Below are 20,822 nucleotides of genomic sequence, written 5' to 3'. Positions count from 1 at the left end.
TGTATCAATTATAGCATAGTAAGTAGATATGCAAAATTTGTATCTGGGATTCAATGCTGTTTCTGTTGCACAGCTATCATTTGCTTGTTTTTTCCTGATTCGCTGGCAGGACTGGGCTTCTTTGTAGTTAGTATCAGACAAGATATCTTTTATGTGTCTTCAGATCTTTCGAAATCATTCCTCAAAGTGTGTACTTTGTCTGCTAATGATTGACAGAGATCTGCACATGTTTTCAAATCCAATTCTTTTTCTTGCAGAGCTTGACTTTTGTGTGGTAAAAGTGTTGTAAAACTTCATTCCACATGGTCAACATGAATACAAACTCTAGTTCTTGCATCTTGTTGGCAATGTTTTCTGCCTCTCGTATAGTTTCTCCCTTTTGTGATTGGTCTTCAGCTATACTTTCTAATGCATCCACAATCTTTGAGTAGCACTCCAGAATGGCACTTGTTGCCACTGCATGTGCCTCCCAGTGAGTATTAGAAAGAGATTTCAACACACGATCATTGCCCAAATATGTTTTAAGAACTGCCCATCGGTGTGTTGAGGCAGAGAGAAATGTATAAAGTAACTGGACTGTTGAGAAAAAACTTATTGCCACCGGACAACAATCAACAGCACTGCGACCAACAAGATTGAGAGAGTGTGCAGAACATGGTATGAATATAGCATATTTGTTCTGTTCTAAAAGCTTCTTCTGCATTCCTTGATAACGCCCTGACATGTTGGCAGCGTTGTCATAAGATTGACCTCTGCACCTTGAGAAATCTATTTTGCAAACTTGGCGCAGATAATGCAATACTTGATTTGCCATTTCTTCACCAGTGTGGCTTTTCAAATTGAGGAATGTTATAAATCGTTCAACTGGTTTTCCATCTGTGGGACACACATCTTAGTACAATACTCAATTGATCAATATGTGAAAGATCAGGTGTAGAGTCAACAGATAAACTGAAGTAGCCAGCAGCACTTATTTCATCTACAATAGCCGAACAAACTTTTTTCAGAGTAGCAGCCGTGTTAGTCTGTATCTGCAAAAAGAAAAGGAGTACTTGTGGCACCTTAGAGACTAACAAATTTATTTGAGCATAAGCTTTCGTGAGCTACAGATCACTTCACTCATTAGACCAATGAGTCCATCACATATTGTCTTGGATAAGTATGATACAAGTACGTATAACTCAGAAGAATATATCAATAATAAAACATACATTTATTACAATACATGACAGGATCTGGTTTCCTCACATTATTTCAATCTACATTAGTAGGATGCCCCCCTGGTTTAGGTGGGGATAAGTAATAAAAAGAGAACAGAAAAACGGGGGAAGAGTGTAAGGAAGTCTAACAAAGTTTTGATTTTTCCCATGATACCTACTTTGATGCTTTTTTTGAAATCTTTTTTTTTTTTTTTGGTGCCCCCTGCTTTGCTGGTGCCCTAAGCACGTGCTTAGTCTGCCTATTGGGTAATCCAGCCCTGCATGCCCTGCTGTGTTGTTTTCCCAACAGATGTCTGGGTAGTTGAAGTTCCCCATTGCCACCAAGTCCTGTGCTTTGGATGATTTTGTTGGCTTTTTAAAAAAAGCCTCATCCACCTCTTTTTCCTGGTTCGGTGGTCTGTAGTAGACCCCTACCATGACATCACCCTTGTTTTTACCCCTTCTATCCTTACCCAGAGACGTTCAACAAGTCTGTGGCCTATTTCCATCTCAACCTCAGTGCAAGTGTATACATCTTTGATATAAGGCAACACCTCCTCCCTTTTCTCCCTGCCTGTTCTTCCTGAACAAATTGCACCCTTCTATGCCAATATTCTAGTCATGTATTATCCCATCAAGCCTCTGTGATGCCAACTATGGTAGCTGTGATTAATCGCTAGTGTTTCTAATTCTTCTTATTTATTCCCCATACTTCTTGCATTAGTATACAGACATCTAAGATATTTGTTTTATCCTTTTTCAAAGATGGGTATCGGAACTAGATGCAGTAATCTGGTATCAGTCTTACCAATGCTGTGTATACAGAGGTAAAATGACCTCCCTATTCCTACTCCCCTTTTTATATAGCCAAGTATTGCATTAGCCCTTTTTGTCACAGCATCACACTGGGACTTCATGTTCAGTTGCTCATCCACTATGACACCAACTCCTTTTCAGAGTTGCTTCTTTCCAGGATACAGTCTCTTCCCCTCCCCCTCCCGCCCACCCCTTCTGTATTCGTTGCTCATAAGTGTGTAACTTCTTGCATTTGATCGTATTAAAACATTTTGTCTGAATGGGCCCAGCGTATCAAGCAAGCCGGATCAATCTGTTCTAATAATTGACAGAGTGATAAACAATCTTCGTGTCATCCAAAAATATTATCAACAGTGCTTTTATATTTACTTCCTTATCATTGACACAAACATTGAATAGTGTTTGACCTAGTATAGATATTTGTTGAACACCATTAGAAACCTCTCCAATCCAGTGATGATTCCCCACTGACAACTGTTTGGAGATCTGTCAGCCAGTTCTTTAATCTGTTTTAAGATCTGCTTTATTGATATTATACACTACTAATTTTTAATCAGAATGTCACTGGATGCTAAGGGCAAGCCCTTAGTATCATAGCTACATAGTGCCTTAAACCACACTAGAGGAGTGTAAATTTCAGTTCATGCTAGTATATTTATGTGATAACTGGCTTATATTGACCCTGCTAGGAGTACTAAAAGTTCTCGTGTGCATTAATGAAGTACCTCATCTCTAATAAAATATGGTGGTAATTTAAGCAAGAAATGCCTGCCATTAAGCTAAACTGATCTCAAAACCGTCCTGTATTGGGTTTGTTCACTGGTGGAACCCAAGTGTTTTAAGCAGGCATTTCCACAACTGTCTTCTAGACACTTCGGCAAATTCATCATTCCTTTTTTTTCCCTGCACAGAAATACACATTCATGTTCTTATAAAAAAACCTTGTTCCTTTGCTAAATAACTGTTGTTGCTAACCATCAGAAAGAGCAGGCAAATTTTTAGCACTTCTGTTCAGTCATTGAAACAGAAGTATACCTTTCAATTCTATTCCACCGGTTCCTAATTCCATGCATCTTTGCATAATAATACAATACTGTTAGGGGGTGGGGGGGGGAGCGGCTGCATGCAAAATAAGTTTTGCTTTTCTTCTGAAAGGAATGTGCAAAGGATTTAGTAGCTTGTTAGGTGAATCTACAGTTGACACAAGTATCACACAGGGACTAATTCTAACATTGCAACATCAAGGAGTTCCAGTTGCCTCTTATTTTTAGTGCAAAGCAGATAGCTGAGACTGCTCTATAATTATCCCCACTAATTTTATTACCTACTCATTTCAAATGGAAAATAAATTAGAAAGCCAGAGTCCATATCATGTGGTTTTGATTGAGTCCATTAGGAGTGAAATCCTTTAAGGTTCTCTCACTATTGTCACTTACTCCAAGAGCATCTCCCACAAATGGCTGTGTATGGTTGCACCTGCATGGTGTATTTACATTCTCTGGTAGAACTGCCAAAAAGTGACTCGCAGTTACCATGTTTCTGTGAAAATTAGCTGTTCTCTTTCTTTTTGTGAAACATCTGCTTTGAGTGATACTGCAGCAGCTGTGATGATCTAATGGTAAACACTTCAGAATTCAATTGTACAAAAGGGGCTTTCAGGAGAATGATAAATGACCTAAATTAAGCCACAATTTTTAAGCCCTTGCCCGTAATGAACACGCTTTCCTCAAGCCTCTTTGCACCTGTCACTATTGGAAAGCAACTGAAATTTGCCTGTCCGTTGTTTAAAGTTGCATTCTCAACAGTTTATTTGTCAAGCAGCACCTGAAATATTGGCATAAGAAATTAGTGTGGTGGCTCCTTACCTTCCAAAAAAAAAAAAAAAGTCACTTTGTTTGGCTTGTGCATACTTCTCAGTAGCTCAGAGAATAACTTTTGTTCTTGACTATATGATCAGCTGTGGCTTCCGATACTGGCAGTAAAGAAAGTCCACTTTGAGGTGGAGGTTCTTTGATACAAAACTATTTCTCTGTTAATTTAATGGCTCTGAAATTATTGCAGGGGTCCCCTCCCCACCTCACAGTAACACAGTGGAACATAGTCTTGCAGAAAGGATGCAAATAATAAGCAGAGGTAGTCACTATTTTTTGTGAAGCTATAGTCAAAATCCAGACTACACAGAAAAATTAATAAAAAACCAATAATACGAAGTAAATACGATTTTGAGATTCATTCAAAAGTGTCTGGTGGTCCGGATTTGGCCCACGGTCCACTTATTGACCCCTGAAGTAGAATCAGGCCTATATTCTCTGATCATCTTTGCATTGGTGTAATTCTTATGACTTCAGCACACTTAATTCTTGATTTATGCTGGTGTAGGTGAAAAGGGATATAGTACCTTTTGGGATACCTATAAATACAGTGTTCTGCAGCATATCATATATGCAAAGGATGTTGGTGTTTACAAACAGATACCAATTAAATTGCCCGCCAAATCTTCAAATTTAAAGTAGAAAAAAAAATTCTGGGTGCATGGGGATTTTTTGTTTGTTTGGGGGGGTTGTTTGTTTGAAGTTTTAAGATTTTTAATCTTTAGAGTCTATCAGCTTAATAGGAGTAAATGCTCCTACTGAAGAATTAACATGGGGGGGGCTTCGGGCTGGTCTACACTTAAAACACTGCAGCATTATAGCTGCACCCCATACCTCTTCCACTGGCATAGTATCCTCTTCATTGAAGAGCTTCTCCTGTAGTTAATCCACCTCCATGAGACCCCTTTTGTCTGGCTTCCCAAAGAAGGATTTGTCTTCTCTGCAATCTGTCCACCATGCTGTCTCTGGGCTTCTGAGCTTCTTTTAGCCTGTTCCTCCAGTCAGAGCATGCTTGGCAAACCTGGAGGGATGAGGCTGTCTGGGCCCAGTATTGCATTTTTGCCCCTTCAGGCTCAGTGTGGGGTTTGTATACCCCATTAAACAAGCCATATAACTGGGCTTGGACAGATTAGATCTTTATCAGTAAATGTCTATAAATGTTAATGTCACCATACAAACACAAACCAATGGAAAAAATATTTTCCTAGATAATTGAAATGTACAGATATGCAGTGTAAGAAAAATGCTGTTTGAATTTTATTTAAGGATATTTACTTTGCGTATGTTGATGTGTGATGTTGACAATTTTTGTGCTAACGGTTATAAAGCTTTAAATTTTTGAAGCTCAATGTCTGTCTGTCCCCCTTCCTTTTGCCATCCCCCAATAATTTTCTACAACTGTGAAAATTTAAAAACCAGGGAAAGAATGCTTAAAAAGTAATAATTTTGCATAACTGTGAAAATTTAAATTGATTAAAATTAGAAAAAAATGCTTTAAAATAAGCAGATATCTGTCAGAATCGTGCTTCAAAAATATAATTCTGCCAAAACTGTATATCCTGTATTAATGCCAAGCCATTGTTTATACTTGCATCTGTGATAAGAGTGCCCTAACATCTCATTGTTGAGTTATTCTAGTATAAGAATAGCTTCTAAACTTAAAGCACCACTGTCTATTGAAAATTTTTTTTAGCCATATCTTCATGTTCTCACCAAAACCATGTGTATTTGGGAAAAAATATATCAAGTATTTGTGTTTATGCAAATGAAACTTTTTTAATTAGCTATTTTTTTTGGTAGGAAACTCAAAGGCTCACTGTCAGATGACTAAGGCTGTTGAAGTTTACACACAACATATGATTGTCATAAAAGATGGATCCAAATAATCATTTTTTAAAAATAGATAGTAACGTTTTCAGGCTTGATACCCTCACTCTTTCCATAAAATGCCCAGGAAAGGGGGTAGAAGGAGGAAATCTGTGTCTTTGTGGAGACACCCTGCATGCACCCCTGATGTCATGAGACTCCAGAGCTACCTCTCTGTAGGCATGGCCACAAGGCCTTCTTCCAAACCTGTCAGATCTGTGAGAATTCCGGGCCATCTTTATGGATTCTCCAGAGCTGCCTCAATCCGTGTGTGGGTGTGTGTGTCCCTCTCTCTCTCGCGCGCGCGCTCTCTCTCTCTCTGCTCCACCACCACAACTACTACTGACAAGCTGTCGCCACTGAGCCAGAGGCTGCCCCACAATGAGCTCCATGAAAAAAGTGTAGGCTGTATTATACATGGCAATGTCAACTCCAGGCCTTGAAAACTCATGAGTCAGGCCCGAGAAAATCACAAATTGGCTTAAAGATGTGATCTAATTAGGTTTCTTTTTATTTGCCTCCTGGTTTTTGTGCCTTTTAGCATTCATTTTTCAAGCTTTTCTCAACCATCAGGTGAGCTAGAGGCTTCCTTCTTTTAAAAAAAGAAAGTGGAGTTTCTCATGTATCCACAAGACACCAGAAGCAGCTGGGGCTTTAAGAAAAACACCACCAATTATGAGAACTGTATTTTGTTTTTTAAATCATGAAGTGGACAGCCCTGTAAATTAACCTTGACATTTCTTCAAGCTCAGATATCCATCCCCAGCACACCCGCACTTCCTGCCAGCCTCCATCCCCTTTCTGAGCATGGCCTCTTCAGCGTTCTGTGGGTGGGGGGACAGTGCCATAAAGGTATCTGAGCTGCTTTCCATACGCTAGAGTGGAGATTCCTGTGCTAAGGGTCTTTCTCCATATGCAGATCTAGGGGGTATTATATAGGCCACTGTAACACAGATCATTAAAATGTTCATCAAATCTTATTGCCTCCATTAAATTTTTAACAATAATCTTGACAAAGATGAACCCGTCATAGAACACCACCATATCAAGCAACAGAAGTCACTATTATGTTTGTCTTTAACTTGATTGCAAAATCATTATTATAAATTAATTCTGCAAGTAGATGCTATATAACTGCAAAGTATCATCTGAGCGTCTCAGTGCTTTACAAATTGTAATTAATTAAATCCAGTTCATACAGTAATAGGTTTACCTGCAATCTGTGCAATATAAAAGTGTTCTAACTTTATTATAAAAATGTTGTAGCAACTATTCCAAGAACATGGTTTTGCACACTTATTTCATTCATTATATCAAATTTGTTAGTGTTGCACAGAACTCCCAGTAGAGCACCAAGTTTAAATATATTAATTCCCTATAATTGTATTCTAAGTATATTCTTTATATCGGGACACAGGACCTCTCGGGGCTGGGCCCTTACAGTGTACTTTGTCTCACAGCCCATATGAATTGTACGATCCAATACTCCCAGTTACTGGCAATTACTCATCATTACAAACTGACAGAGAGCCAGGGATCTGATTATTGCATTGACTATTGTTATGTGGCTCTAAGTGCAGATTCTTCTCATACTTTTCAGTGCTTTGGAATCATTCTTTCTCCTAGCCTTGTCCAGTTATCAGTGGCGCGCGCGCGCACACACCCTTACACCGTTTTCTTGCTTTCACATTTATCCATGCACAACATAAAGGAAAGATTCAGTACCCTTGACCAGCTTGAATAGGGACAAACCATCTCATTAGCTCACCTACCACTTTAGAACCTTACTCCAACATCTGCCACTTCAAAACAAGCCAGTAAATTTTCCTTCACTGACTAGAAAAGAAAAGCAACATCAGGCAAGAAAGGGAAAAATAGAAAGTAGACTTATGAATCACTGTTGTCAAGATGCTATTAAAAGCCCAGTGTCTAAAGGCTAATTGCTCCTACGAGCTCGTGAACAGGGCTGTAAATAACTGAAGAGAACACCCCTAAGTTTTGTTTTTTTTATATCCCTGATCAAATAAACTGCTCATCATAAACCAGTACAGCAAAACTATCCAGTGGGTTATATTCTCCTTTGTGTCACTACAAATCCTACAAGGCGCCGAGTACCTTCAACTCCCACTGAAGCTAAGAGGACATGCTGTAGCCAAACACTAATATTAAGTAGTTTGTGTTTGTTTTTTTTAATTTATCCTTTATAGTACAATAGTTCCCAAAATATGCCAGGCACTTAACAAATGCAGAGGAAAACTAAGTCAGCCCTGAATAGCCAACTATAAAATATCAACCCAACTTTGTTTCATGTTGACCCAACATAAACTAAATGTTTTGTTTTGATTCCCAACCCCCCATCCCCCGCCAGGAAAACTGAAAATTTTCCACAAAATGAAAACTTTTTTTCTGTAAGGAATTTCAACTTTTTTTGGAAACTGCACTTTTTTCTGTCAAAAAAAAAAATTTGATGGAAAATTTCTGAGCAGTATGTAGCCTATGAATGGATGTCTAGGAGAGAAGATGGGATAACAGAGAGAGTGAATGTGAATAAAAATAGAAGGCAGGAAAAAAAATGAGAAACACGATGGACACAAAAGGAAATCGGAGAGTATGGACAGAAAAATGTAGACAAGCTTGTGCATAGGGCAGATGGGCTGAGGGATGGACACCCCCGTACTGCCATCACAAGGGGTAGCGGTTGGGGTTTCAGCTTTTTTTAAAGGAGAAAAAAAAAGAAGGGGGGGAGGGGAGAGAGATTGGAACTTTTTGTGTTTAAGTGCTCATGAAGTATTAAGCCTATGGTGGGCATTGGCCCTGAAATGTTGGCACAACTGATGTCAGCTTAGTAATCTGCTATGCACATGGCTTTAGAAATGCTCCAGAACTTCAGGTTCTAAATCTGAATGACCCCTTTGCTTGGATCTATCCCACTATAATGTGCAAGGTTTGTATGTGTGGATTGAATGAGTGAAAGAAAAATTCCTGTAGCTCAACTGGTAGAGGCCTGTGGGTTTTTTGGAGCCGAAGGCAAAGGTTTTGATGTACATGTGATTATTATTATTTTTTTATTACAGCAACTGTGCTTACTATGTACAGAACACAGAGCCATTCCACCATGCTATTTTGAATATTCCACACCCTCTGAAGCTTGGCCCTCTTGCCCCTCACTAGCCCCACTCCACATCAGATGAGTCTGCAGGCACACGCTAAAATGAAACCTCTCATGATGTAAGTCTAACTTGCAAAAGAATCCATCTAAACTTATCTGGGGTATAAAATATTCATGAAAAGGGATTTAAAATGCCCTCCACTTTGTATTATTTTAGCAGTAAATTAATGCAAGTAACCTCTAGCAAAATCATAAAGATGATTTGATTATGAGGAAAGGATTTCTGCCCTTGTTAGTCATATCTTGTACTGTCAGCATACTATCTGGCCCAGTTAACAATTTCAACAGCTGTAACAAGGGAATCCAGATTTCTATTAAAATAGTATATACAGTATGATTACGCTACATTACATCTTTATATAATTCATTTTCCTCCTAGTCTTTTGAACTTCATATTCCTTTGGTCTATTATTCAGAGAAGAGGAAATTGAAGTTTCTTGTACAACAGCTTTGAAAGTATACATATTGTATGGGATTCCCTCTGGAAATCTTAAGAATTAAAACTTGTCCCATTAGAGCAGTATTAGTTCATCAGCCTGGGACTTCCTGAATCCTCTCTCATGAGGGACATGCACATCTTCACCCTTCTTTAGAAATGCTCTCCGGGGGTCTGTTTTGTGAATGTTCCAGAATTCCTTTCCCATCGCTCACCTTTGCAACCTCAAAGTGGGTTTAATAAAATGAGGTACCATTCCTCATGGGACAATGACTTTACAATACATCTATATATTACCATTCCACCAGGGGATATATATGTCTCCTATTTAGCAGCAAGCCAAATATGATGATAAAATCATTAATTTTGTCAATATAAATGCTAAATAGAAATGGGAAATTGGATCCCTGCCTTGTATCACATTTTCTCTGATAGGAAATTACAACAGAGAAATTGAATCTGACAAACCTTTGCATTTATAGCCTAGCACCAAAGGTGGGCCACGTGGTACACAATAAATGGCATGACACCTTTTAATTAAAGTGTTTTTTGTTTTGCTGAAGAATGAATGCTTTTTGCTTGGCGAACATACAAACCACGGGTTCCCAAAGGGATCCTAAAATTAAAGAATAAAATAAAAAGGCCATAAAGTTAGCAAAAATCAAATTGACAAGCCTACACTAATTATCTTCAGTATTATGGCACAGCTAATGGAGCTTAGTTTGACAGATAGTAGAGGTGATCTCATTAGCAGAGCATTGAACTCCTTAATGTTTGTAAGGGGAGCATTTATTGTCTGTAGTCTAGCCACTCCTCAAATTGCTCAGTGTTCTACATTAGCATCTTATATAGGTCTGTAAGGCAAATTTATTAGGCATTGTTTTGGGTAGTGAATGATTTCATCCTAGTTAGGAAAGCGCATTTTAAGCAGATGCAAGCTTTTTGACTTGTAATGCACGAAACAATTGCAGAAAGTCTCATAATTTTTGTGTATGTATATAAAATATATATATATATATACTTGTATGTATGGGTCCCATATCAGTGCACAAATTTAAGGCACAACTAAAAGCATATTCTATAAAAAAAAAAAATACTTTTTTTTCCCAAGGGAAAATTTCACCAAGCACAAGTATTTCTCATTATTCATTAATTTGATTCAGCCTTCACTTAAAAAACCTGAACTCTCACTTCTCTATTTCATTTTAAATACTTTAATGGATTTTTCTTGCTGATGAAGAAAAATAACTTGGCCTGCATATTAGATGGGGGTCATGATATTACTAAAGGTCATTCAGTGAATTCACCTACTTCTGTTTGGAAAACATTCACCTGCCACATTGATGAAAGTCTCTCTCTTGAAAATCTTTTTTGTGTGCATAACAATTTTTGTCAGTAAATTGGCCCCTACAAACCGGATCAAGGAATGTGCTATCATGACCCAGTCTCCGAGAACATTATGTGCTCTTCTTAGAACATAGAGATGGAGTACACATGAAAGACTCCTGTTTTCTTAGGCAGTTGTTTCATGAACATCGTGGCATATACTATTATAGTGTAATCTACAGCTACATAATACAAGTTGCTCATTTAACTATGTCCAGTGGAGTCAGGTATTTGTAGTGTGTGGTTTTTGTTTTTTTCAAAATGAAGCTCCACTTCCCTATTTGTTGGATTACAGGGACAGAGTACAGTGTCTTCTTTTAACTGGTCCTTTCACAGTTGACAAAAAAATCTTCTAAAAACAGATGTCTCAACCCCGCTCCTGTCCCCTTTCTGTGGAAGGGGATGCTTAAAGGGAGCTAACTGCCACAAGGTTCCTCTAAAAGTGGGTTTCCTCCATTTGTTTCATCTTGTATCTAATGTTTACCTAAGAGGCCCACAGATCCCTCAGAATGCACACAGGGCTGCAGCCATCTGTTTCACATCTTTTGAGCACCTGCATTATGTATTCTTTTCCCCACACCTCCACACACAAGTTCTGGGAGCATGACTCCAATGGACATCTACAGCCAACAGCTGCCCAAGACAGTCCCTCTTAAAGTGTGGGCTCCGCAGGCAGATTTTGTGGAAAAGGAATACAATCTCTGACCCTGATTCAGGGAAGCACATTAAGCACATGCTTAAATGTATCCTTATTTGGAAAAGCACTTAGCATGTTCTTAAGAACATGCTTAAGTCCCAGTGAAGCTGTTCTTTTCTGACTAGGGATGCTTTCCTGACTTGGGGTCTCTGGCTATCTTATCTTTCCACCCTGAGCTCCATGGGACTGATGAAGGGATGGTATCGGGTCCGTCCAGCTCATTCCTGAGATTTAGGATTAATTTTAGTGAACTAAATGAGCTTGTGTTAACTACTTCTTTCCGTTTTGTTAGGACTCAATGGCGAAGAGCGAAATTGGCTAACACAGTGCTGACCACAACCTCGTGGCTAGTGTAGCCAAGAACAAGTTGTGTTCAATATCATGTCAGCTACTCATAATAAATCCTGCTGTGATCAGGGTTTAGCCATAACCAGTTGTCACAGTGCTGTACAGGACTTGTCCTCGTCTACTCTGAAGTCCTGATTAGTGTAGTGTTTGAGAACGAGTCAGTTCAGTTGTGTTATAGCACAATGATAATGTGTAGTGAAAATGAAGCAAAACAGGGTTGGTATCAGCAAGTTTTGTATTTCTTTTCCAAATCATTTGCACAGCTCTGAAAAGAATCCACCACGAATATTTAATGAAATCATTTCATTTTGCTACTTCTAAAAGTAACAATATTTTTATAATTCTGAACAGCCCAGATATGTAAGTATTTCAGGTCCAGGACCCCCTGTTCCTATGTAACCCCATTAAGAAAAACTAATCTAGTCCATGCTAAAACAAAGACTGGAAATGAGAAATGGCATTTGACTTTACAAAGAAAAAGAATCCATATTAAAAAGCATCACGAGCAGATGTTCCTTGGTTTTGTGGACTCCTAAGTAGAGGTGAACGAGCAGATGGGTACTCTAGTGTGCTCCTAAAAGCACAAACAGCTTTAAACGAGATATATATTTTGTAGCTAGTCTTGTAATGATTTTTTTTCAAGTGATGTTATCGACAGTGATCGATACACTACCAAGGAGAGAGAAAAAAGAAAGGTTTCAGAGTAGCAGCCATGTTAGTCTGTATTCACAAAAAGAAAAGGAGTACTTGTGGCACCTTAGAGACTAACAGACGTGTACGAAAGCTTATGATCAAATACATTTGTTAGTCTCTAAGGTGCCGCAAGTACTCCTTTTCTTTTTGTGAATACAGACTAACAAATTTATTTGAGCATAAGCTTTCGTACACGTCTGTTAGTCTCTAAGGTGCCACAAGTACTCCTTTTCTTTTTTAGAAAAAAGAAAGTTACTTAATGTCCAGTGGAAAAATTTGAAACTTGGGTATCCTTGTTCTTAAAGGTAAACAAGCACTTTGCCTTGGCCATTACCTGAAGATGGACAAAACTGAAAAGCACCGCAAATAAACTGGGAAACCCATTTGAAAATGAAGTGTTTATTTTAAGTAAGTAAAATATTCTGTGCTCTTAGTCGCCTTAGATGACTGGAATACAGAGAAACTGTATTATCAGAATATGTGCAAAAGAAACTTTGTAAGTATCTTAGGCTTTGTCCTTAAACCTTTTGTCATTCAGGGGTGTGAAAAAACACCCTCCTGAATTACAAAAGTTTTAAGGATGAAAAGCACAGCGTGGACAGTACTTTGGCAGAGGGAGCCATGCTCCCGACAACAAAGCTACCACCCCCTCATTGGAGGTGGTTTTATTTTGTCACTGGGAGAGCACTTTCCCAGTATGAAGAGCAGCTACACTCTACACTACACACTTTCCCAGTATGGCACAGCTGCCCATGTAAGGTGCGTAGTGTAGACACTGCAGGAGAAGTGCCTGTGGCACTAAGGCTAATTAAGGGGCTGATCCAAAACACAGCATGATCAATAGGATGCAAATCTAGAACCTAAATATACTGTGGAAGGACAAGTTTCTAAACTACTAATGTTGTTGGGAACTTTCCCACTGTTGCAAGGTTTGCTAGCAGAGGACTGGAAGAAAGCTAATGTGGTGCCAATATTTGACTGATCAGCCTGGTAACCATCAGGTTAGCCTCCCGCAGTTCACAGGCAAACTCATGCAAAGACGGATGTGGGATGCAATCAACGAAGAATTAAAGTGGGGTAGCATAATTAATTTTTGTCTAGCTTCAGCTCCCAGAAATTATGTCTCATTATTAGAGTTGTCCAAAATGCGGGCTTTCCAATTCACGGGAAATCTCTCCCCACAATTCTAGTAGTGCCAAATTAGAATGAAACCAACTTTGTGGAATTTCTAGAGAAGTGGAGATGTAAGATCTAAATCTGGCTCTGCAACATGCAGTTCCTGTATAAACAGTCACAGGCTGGCATTTCCAGCAGAGAGACTGGGATTGAAGGCTGTTTTCCATGATCCCTTCAGAACAGGATTGGGATGTCTGGTCTAGAAGTGGAGTTGGGACTGTGTGTGGGGAGTTTGCTGCTTTTACATGTCTCCTAGCTGTAGAGAGGACTTTAATCTCCAGAGCCATTGTGAGCACTAGGTTTAATGTTTAAAAGCCTATGTTCATCACTATTCCCTGTGTTGTTCAGCTAAACAGTAACACCTAGTACTGAGACAGGTAAGAACAAGGTGCACCAGAAGGACTGACTGAACATGGAAATGGCATCATCTAAAGTAATTATTTTTACTAGATCCTGTGAGCTCATGATAATATTAGAGAATTCTCTCATGACTTTTAGTGATCTATGTCGACTCAAAGTAAATCTGGCAGAAGTACTGGCGGCCAAAGGAACTGGGTTGATAAAGACTGGAAATGACTTTCTCAAACTGTGACAAATAGTTTTAGATACTTGGGAATTATTATCAAGGAATTGCATTTTTGCTCTGATGCCAGCTACAAACTCGCATTAAGATAGGTACCTTTAAGAAGATGGAAACGTTTTGTGCATAATCTGGATAAGAATAATATGTGATCAGATTGATAATACTTTCTTGAGTATTTGTAGTGTCTGTATTATTCTTAGCTAGTCAATAATAAGTGAAAAAGAAAGTGAGATCAGATTTGGGGGAGTGGGAGAAGGGTAGCCTGTAATTAGAAGATCTTAACTGCTCGGTATCAGTACTGCCAACCCCTTGCATTCAAAAATCATGAGATTGGCCAGCAGATTTTTAAAAACTCATAACTATCTTTGTGTCTTTTCTCCACAACCATAAAGGCTAGAAACTTTTGCTCCATGGAAACTGAGATTTTTATGTAATCACATGACTGCAAGAGTTAGAAGAAAGCACCAAATATTCTGAGAGTTGGCAATTTTGCTCATCCCTTACACTGTTTGGTTTGATTTGGCTGCTTTAAAAATGGGGGTGGGGGATTGAGAGAGAAATCTCCCGTATTTTACATATAGAGTGAAATTGGAAGAATAAAAGGAAAACGCCTAACATGAGTCATCTCGTGTATGTTGCCTACTAGCTTTCCTCTTCCCACATATCACAAATTGTGGATGACTAGAGTAGCAAGCTGGATTACATGTGAACTAAAATATAATTGGCTAAACCATTGATAGCTGAATCCGCTCCCTTGTAAGTCTTAAATTCGAAACCTATCGCTCTCTGACTTCAAATGGACAGAATTTGAGGCCTATTATATGAACACCTCCAAGCTGGGAAGAAACGTATGCTGCGAAAGCTATGTTATTGAGCAATCATATTCAAGTTGGCACCAGCCCCTTCTCCACCCTTCTAAACAGCTTCCAGCCAGGAGCAAAGTAATATATGTGAGAACAGCTATGGCAATTTCCACACTGCTTTATTTAAAGCTTGACATGGATGTTTGGGGGGCTGGGAAACAATCTTCTTACACTTTGACATACAGATAACTAAATCAAACCTAAGGTATTGAAGGGTTTGGGGTGGGAGGGAGAAGACTGCGTGTGTGTGATGGTTTCTTTTTAAATAGGATGGTGCAGTATTTTTATGGCAGGAGGATCCCTTCTGACCTGGAGACTCATGCCTTTTCAGTAACCCTTCAGTTGGCAAAGACTCTCAATTCAGACTTCATCCCAAATCCATATTTAAACAGGCTGTTTCTTTTAAATAACTCCAAATTTATTTTTCTCCCTGAAACCATGAATATTAATGACCCAGTCAATGTGCACGATGGTGGACTTAGCGATATACATACCAGTATCATATCAATATTGAATTGACACTGCAAGAGTGGTGAAGTCTCAACCGAGGATTTGTTCTTATGAGCAAAATTGGTCTGATGATGATCCCTGGTTTGAATGTCAGAAAGTAGACCAATGTAAAGTCAAATTTCCATTTGAAACTGATTGGTACTTTCAATATAAGTAAATTTTTAGATCAGATTGGGGGGCGGGGGAGGAGAGAGAAATGAAGCAGTCTTTGATATCTGAAACAATGCATTTTAATATAAAACAAAAAAGAACCAACAAGACTATATGAAAATTAATGGTTAACAAATTGAAACACAAGGAATGCAATAGTTAAGGCTCCCATAAAAAAATTAACTAATCCAGATCATCTATATGTAGGTGGGAATTAATGCTAGTAATGAAAAATACTTTCATGTATAAAGTAAATGAGTCAATCTTAACTCTGTGAACCCCAGCCTTGCTAGCGCTTCTGATTTTATTGCAACTCTCATATCTGGTGTGTTTCTTAAAGCCTCAGTCTTGGAATCAAGAGACTGAAATAGTCTTTGTGTTACCATAGCACAGAGAAGCCCACCTCATTAGAAGCTCAGCTTTTTTTTGTAATTAAGTTTCAAGCGCTCATGGTTGCAGAGAAAAGCTTGACAATATGAATTGAGTGCATGATAAAGGCTACAAAACCAGAAGACAGAAAAAAAATCCAAAATTATTAGTTTTAAGACAATCTCCTGTTTTTTTTTGGGGGGGGGGGAGAAGAGAGGGTGCAGCGGGGCAGATGTATGACATTTTTTGAATGTTTGGGGCTGGCAATACTGAAAACACTGATTTTTCTTGTTTCGGTATGTCACCTGAATATTCCATGTACACAGGTCTCTCTTGCATTTAGGCCTTCATTCAGGATGGCATGTAGGCACATCTGTAATCCCACCTGTTTCACTGGGACTTAATCACATGCTTAAATGTTGCCTTTAATAGGGATGCTTTCCGGAATCAAGGCCTTAATTTCTTTGGGGTATGTTTTAAAAGAAAACAATCGGGGGAGAGGGCCTGTGCATTTTAGCATTTAAGGCCTTGTCCACACACAGACATGCATGAGTTTAATCAAAGGTGTGTTTTGAGAGGCACTAGCTAGGCTAGTCTTTGAAGTTGACACATCATTGAGATGAGTACAGTTCTTGGGAATAGAGCACACAGGAGAGGATTAGCTTGTGAGAAGAATGAATACTCAAAATGCATCCTGCTGTTTCCACTGGGGTAGTGCATTTCTACACCATTCCCAGTGCCTCTGGGTACAATTCAACCCCAGATTTGGAAGATTTTTCTTCGGCAATATTTTTTTTGCTTTGCTCACCAATAATTTAGTCTTAATGCTGAAGAAGTGTCGTTCTAACACCAGCAAAAATGTAAGGATTCCAGGATGAATCAAGTTTTAAACTAGACAAAAATACATGGAGAAGCTATAAGTACTAATGATGCCTTGCATATTTCACTGAGCATTATCCCTGCACATAATCCATTTGCTCAATCCTTGTGCTAAAATAACAAAGATAATGGTTGGCTTACTACCTTTCTGAATCTTTGGTTGTAAACAGGTAAAATATAGTTCAGCCATCATCAGAAAACTCAAAGCAAATCTCCTCAGAAAATCAAATCCATCCATATGTCTACTTGCAGGTAAAAATCTAGTCTCCTTCCATACTGATTTGAACAGCTTTCCAGACATACTCTGGGATGAGGAATTTGAGATTGAATTCCTGGAAGTTCCATTGTTCCTCTCAGGGAAGTAAGTGGGCCAGAGTCTCAGCTAGTGGAAACTGGCATAGTTCCACTCAAAGTACACTATTGGGGGATTTGGATGAAAGTTCTTCAACATTAAGCTATTAACAGAAACAAATAGTCTCCAGTTTCCAAGGTGAAGTCCTCCCATTTTGAATCTGAAACTCACTTTTCATGAATAGAGTTCTGCACGGATATAAAATTTATATCCGCGAATGCGGATATCCACGGATATAAAGCAGATATCCATGGAGCTGCAGGGCTTTATCACAGTGCATGAGAGTGGTACAGATTGATGCGTGAGCCCTGTTCAGTGGGCTGCTTCTGGGGTTGAAGAAGGGGGATGGCGTCACCTTCTCCCCACCATTTTCCAGATGACTTGTTTCTGATGAGACTGAGCTCTAAGGGAATGTTGTTGTGCTCCGTCCTTGAGCTAGGGGGATTCAGTAGCTGTTTACGTAGTCTCTTCCTTTTACAGACATGCTCAAAGCCAATCACAATTTACCCTGTGTCCTTGTATTTCTTTTGGGCATTAGTCTTTTTATATGTTTAAAGCATGTGAGTGTGTTCTTTAACAATCACAATAATTTAATATAGCCAAGTACTAACAAAAGGAAATGAAATGCCCAAAACATAAGGACTGGATCAGGAGACTGAGAAGATACAAATTCTTTTACCATCCCAACCCCAGTCACTGGCTCATGTTGATAGTGCCCCAAAAGAATACGTGATGGCTCTCCTGGATCTTACAAGAAAGGAATCACTGGGCTTTGTCCACTTAGTCACATCACAAGTTTCTCATGACCAAGTTGTAATACAGAGTAGATAGGTGTGGGTGTGTGTAATGTCACCTTCCAGTGGTTCACTGACAATAAGGGGCCTCCTGATAGAGATATCTGAACTAAAGAACTGTTTTTAGCTAAGAGAGCTGTCTTTCTGAAGCTCAAAAATCAGGATTCTAGTCCTAGTTCCCTGCATGTGATTTACACAACAATAGTCTGTATGTAAGTACCTACACCACAATTAGAGGCACCCCTTTTGGCTCACTCAGCAAAGAGGCTATGGCATGAATGGACATGAACAGTGAACTATCTTTTCTTCCTCGGAAGTGATTGTTCCTAGTCACAGCTGAAGTGTATTGCTAGCATATGTAGGAAGAGATGTTGCCTGTACTCTAGATCTGCTGTGGCAAGAAGAAGGCTTCAGGCCAAAATTTTCAAAAGCAACTAATGATTTTGGGTGTCCCGTTTGGGATGCTTTAAAGGGGCCAGATTCTCAGTAAGAGTTACGCTCCTGACTTCTGAAAATTTCAGGACCTTTTTTTAAGGTGTCCCAGGTTGGGTACCCAACTTCAGAAGTCACTCTTGACAAATCTTGGCCTCTTGTCTCCTAATCAGAGACCTGTTGCAACAAGTAAAAGTCTTTTATTCATGTCTGAATATTGGTGACATCATAGCAGAATTTTCAGAAGCCTTCTCAATCCATTCCTCACTTAGAGCACTCAGCTGACCTCCCAGCCATCCGCCACACAGCATCTATCCGTCTCCTCGCTGGTCATCCTCTGCTACGATGGCCTGCTATCATTCCTTCTAGGATAACTTTCTTGAAGTTATTTCCATCTCTTCAACAGATGTAATCAAAGTACACCTCTTCACCTGTTGATTTCAGATAGCAGGGTCTGCTTCTCTCCAATAGCATTTCTAACATAAGTATTTGTCATCGTTTCTAGCCAGGAAATACACAAGTCTTTGCCAGATCATCTCAAAGGCTTCAGTTTTCTTCTTGTTAGCGGTATTCATTTCAACAAGAAAACTACTTGAAAATGTATGTATATATTTTAAAGTCCCTGCCATGACTTAAAAATAAAACTAGAGGAGAACTAAACAAGAGGAAAATTAGGTGGCATTTATAATTACTGTACATTTATGATGTATATTTTGAATTGTGTGATTTTAATTTGAAATAGTCTATTGAATATCTGGTTGGAAGATGCTTGTAAGGATAGTCAGAGGTAAAACAGTGAAAAGATCAGGACTGATGATATTAATGGATAAAGAAATGTCATATTTCAGCCAGATTGCCACTGTTTCCTTAATAGACTCAGCACTAAAATCTGTATCTTTAACAGTAAAGAACCAAAAGTACCTGCAAATACTGCCACTGAGATAGCATTGTTGCTGTAGTAATTGTCGTCTGATCGCAGTTGCCTGTTGTGCATTTGAAAAGAATATTGATCTTTCATTTGTGTTAATGATGCAGTGTTTTTAACTGCCAATCTGTTTGTTTGTTTTGTTTCTGAGCAAGAAAGCCTCCCATTTACTGGTGTGTTCTACAGAGGTAATAAGATTATCATTTAACCCGGGGTAGGCAACCTATGGTGGCACGCATGCCAAAGGTGGCACGTGAGCTGATTTTCAGTGGCACTCACACTGCCCGGGTCCTGGCCACCAGTCCAGGGGGCTCTGCATTTTAATTTAATTTTAAATGAAGCTTCTTAAACATTTTAAAAACCTTATTTACTTTACATACAACAATAGTTTAGTTATATATTGTAGACTTACATTTTAACATTTTTAGAAGGTCTCTCTCTGTATTACTGGCGCATGAAACCCTTAAATTAGAGGGAATAAATGAAGACTCGGCACACCACTTCTGAAAGGTTGCTGACCCCTGATTTAACCTAATGCTATTTGTTCCCCAGATTGAAATGTTGTAATACAGTCATATTGATCTTTATTATATCAAAGTACAGCTTGCAGCATTTCTAGTAGCAGAAAGAATGAAGGCAAACACATACCTTTTTCAACTGAGATTGTCCTCCTTTTTTGCTCATTAAGAGATACAAATGGCTGAATCTGACAAAAGTAAACAAACATGCTATATCACAGAACTTTATACGATAAGGAACAGTTTCTGGCCTTGGGTCAATGGCATACCCTCCAGAGGATGAGGAAAGCAGCTGAAGGGCATGCCTTTAACAACCACCTACCTCCTGGAATTTCTTTCCAAAAACTCCCCTCAGGGGAGAGAGCTTAGAGATATGTATGATGAACTCATCCCCCTGCTCTCTGGACCCCAAAGACTCATCAGGGATGATGATCTAAAGGACCAGTCATGAGTGATTGTGGGTTTTGAACTCAGGTCTGTAGGTTCTGTGGCAGTCCTCAGACCACTGTCACCAGCAAGGAGCTTGAGCTCATGGACCCTAATTCACCAGTGGAACTACCCACAAAGCTCCCGATTGGAGGAGATGTTTGGCCTCTCCGACAATTTTAAGTTAGAAGGAGGCACAAGAAGTTGTCTGAGCAAGTAGGTGAATTCCTGGCTGGTTGCTAGATTGAACCCTTCTTGCTTGACCCCTGTCTTTCTCCAGATCCCTGCTTCTATGCCCCATCCTTGGCTTTTGCCCCGGCTCTGTTTCCAAACTCCTGCTCTGACCACTCTGTCTGACTGCCCA

Source organism: Caretta caretta, chromosome 1 (genome assembly GCF_965140235.1).
Source record: "Caretta caretta isolate rCarCar2 chromosome 1, rCarCar1.hap1, whole genome shotgun sequence".
Lineage (NCBI taxonomy): Eukaryota > Metazoa > Chordata > Testudines > Cheloniidae > Caretta > Caretta caretta.
The sequence above is the reverse complement of the archived record's forward strand: the minus strand, read 5'-3'. Positions refer to the sequence as shown.